Source organism: Apium graveolens, chromosome 6 (genome assembly GCF_009905375.1).
Source record: "Apium graveolens cultivar Ventura chromosome 6, ASM990537v1, whole genome shotgun sequence".
Lineage (NCBI taxonomy): Eukaryota > Viridiplantae > Streptophyta > Magnoliopsida > Apiales > Apiaceae > Apium > Apium graveolens.
Genome location: NC_133652.1, coordinates 260315690 through 260318249, shown reverse-complemented (window position 1 = coordinate 260318249; position 2560 = coordinate 260315690). Strand labels below are relative to the sequence as shown.

General features: G+C 40.1%; 1 non-coding gene across 1 annotated transcript; it reads right to left on the bottom strand.

The window, feature by feature from the left end:
* Positions 1 to 2228: 2228 nt before the first annotated feature.
* LOC141669477 (small nucleolar RNA R71) lies at positions 2229 to 2335 on the bottom strand. The gene has a single exon (XR_012553761.1). It is a non-coding gene; the product is annotated as a small nucleolar RNA R71 (small nucleolar RNA).
* Between the last annotated feature and the right edge of the window lie 225 nt (positions 2336 to 2560).

Here is a 2560-nt window from a genome sequence, read left to right as displayed (position 1 = left end):
CTATCCCAGGTGTGGGAACCTTCAATGTGGATGATCTGAAGAGGATGCTCAACCACTTGGAAGGAAGAGTAACAACCACGGCTAAAATTCTTCCCCATTCTCTGTGGTAGTAAGAGAAGCGCAGTTGCCAGCTGATAAGTGGCATTTTATACCACTTAGAACGTCTTAAAATGGCTTAAATTGGTGTCTTGAAATCAAGTATTTTGTGTATTTGATGCGTTTTTCTAGTGTTTATGCATTTCAGGGTATTAGTTGCATTTCGGGGGAGGAATCATCAAGAATAAGCCTTGGCATGTGTTCACCATTGCGAGAGGAAAGGAATGGGCAGATTACGGCGAAGAAACGAAGCAAACTTGGATTTTTTCCAGTAGAGGCCTGCGCGCCCGCGCAGCTATGCTGAGCGGCCGCGCAGGGTCGGGAATTTTGCTGAATTATTTTAGACTTCTACTTCTGTTTGGCTTCCAACTTCTATGTAATCTGAGTTTCATGGGACTATTATATAAGTAGATTTGAGACGTTTTCACAGGGGGGATTAAGAAAAAAAAGAAGAAGAAGAAGATTGTGTTTTACGCAAGAAGCGAAGGAGATAAGGAAGAAGACTGATTTAGCACACCGCAACGAAGAGGAAGCATATTTTCTTGTGATTCTTGTTTCGTTGTAACGTTGGATGCTAGTTTTCTTGCTTTGACTTATTTACTCTTGTGACGTACTCTGTTTTAATATAATTAGTTTAGTTATTATTTTCTTGTGTTTGTTTATCATGATTTCATATGAACCCATGATGGCGATAAGTTCTATTATGGGCTAATCGTGATCATGGGGTTGCAACGGATTTATTATGGAATTCTTTAGTTAATTGTTTAATACTTTAGTGTGTGATGATTGCTTGATATCTAGTATTGGTTGTGCGTATTCGTCTTATGTGCGTCGCGAACATATAAGAAAGGGTGTTAATCTCTTGTGAAGCGACGGTGGATCTTGAGATTTAGAACTTGCCATGCTAGCATAGGTTCATGTACGTTGTGCATGATTAGTGGGTAACTCTAACAGTTTTATTTGCCCTATGTAATCAAAAAGGAATAACTTGTGCTTAAATCGTTGTGTTGTCAATTTCTGTAGACATATAGGAACTCAACATAATTGATGACTATTCAACTTCTATCTTAATTGTGGATGCTTGGTGGAATGGTATTAGTACAATGAAAGTTGGCTTTTATCAGTTTCGTGTTATTCGATTAATATCATCACTGTCACATGCTAAAGGTAATAAAAAATGGCTATAGAAGGAAGTAATAATGAAGTTGTGATCTCATGAGTGTTTTATTATTGATAAATTGAAGTGTTAGTTAAGTGGTTAATTAAGTAGTTAATTATAGTTAATATTTAATCAACAATTTTAAGTGTTATTATCTTAACATTGAGAAGTAATCATACATTGGTGAGTGAGTTTAATTAGACAATAATTTAGTCTGAGTCTCTGAGGGAACGAACTAGAAAGTATTCTATATTACTTGCGAACGCGTATACTTGCGTGAATATTAGCGCGTGTTTTCGCCCTAACAAGTTTTTGGCGCCGCTGCCGGGGACTCGGCGTATTTGTTTAGTTTATGTACTTACCATCATTGGTCATTAGGACTCAGTGATTAGGACGTAGTAGTTACTTATTTTTTTTGGTTGTGTTTCAGGTACTTTAGCAAGCGTTTATGCAAACTCGTTCTCGTGCTCGCAAGAGGACTTTAGATACAGCTGAGGAGACAGACGAAGTTCTTGATATTCCGGAGAAGTTAGATTTTGAGGATTCGGATTCAGGAACTGAGCAGAAAGAACCAGTAAACATGGGAGATCGTATTGTTCAAGCTGATCCAGCTCTTATGGATTTTTCTCGGCCTAAAATTGATGACATTCAGTCAAGTATCCTTCATCCGGCTATTCAAGCTAACACCTTTGAAATCAAGCCGGGCACTATTCAGATGGTGCAGAATTCTGTTTCTTTTGGAGGAGCGGCAACTGAAGACCCCAACATGCACAAAAGGAATTTTGTCGAGATCTGCAGCACTTTTAAGTATAATGGTGTGACTGATGAGGCTATCAAGTTGAGGCTTTTCCCATTCTCACTAAGGGACAAGGCTAAAGACTGGTTACATTCTGAACCAGCTGGGTCCATCACTACGTGGCAAGATCTTGCGCAAAAGTTTCTGGTGAAGTTTTATCCGATGGCAAAGACTGCTGCTATGAGGAGTGCTCTTACTCAGTTTGCGCAGCAACCTACAGAATCTATGTGCGAGGCTTGGGAACGCTACAAGGAAATGTTGAGAAAATGTCCACATCATGGAATGCCGGATTGGATGGTGATCACTGGTTTCTATAATGGTTTGGGGGCTCAATCTCGGCCCATGCTCGATGCAGCAGCTGGAGGCGCCTTATGGGCTAAAAGCTATACTGAGGCGTATAATCTTATAGAGACGATGGCTGCAAATGAGCATCAAAACCCAACTCAGAGGATGACGCCAGGCAAGGTAGCAGGTATTCTGGAAGTTGATGCAGCCACCGCTATTGCAGC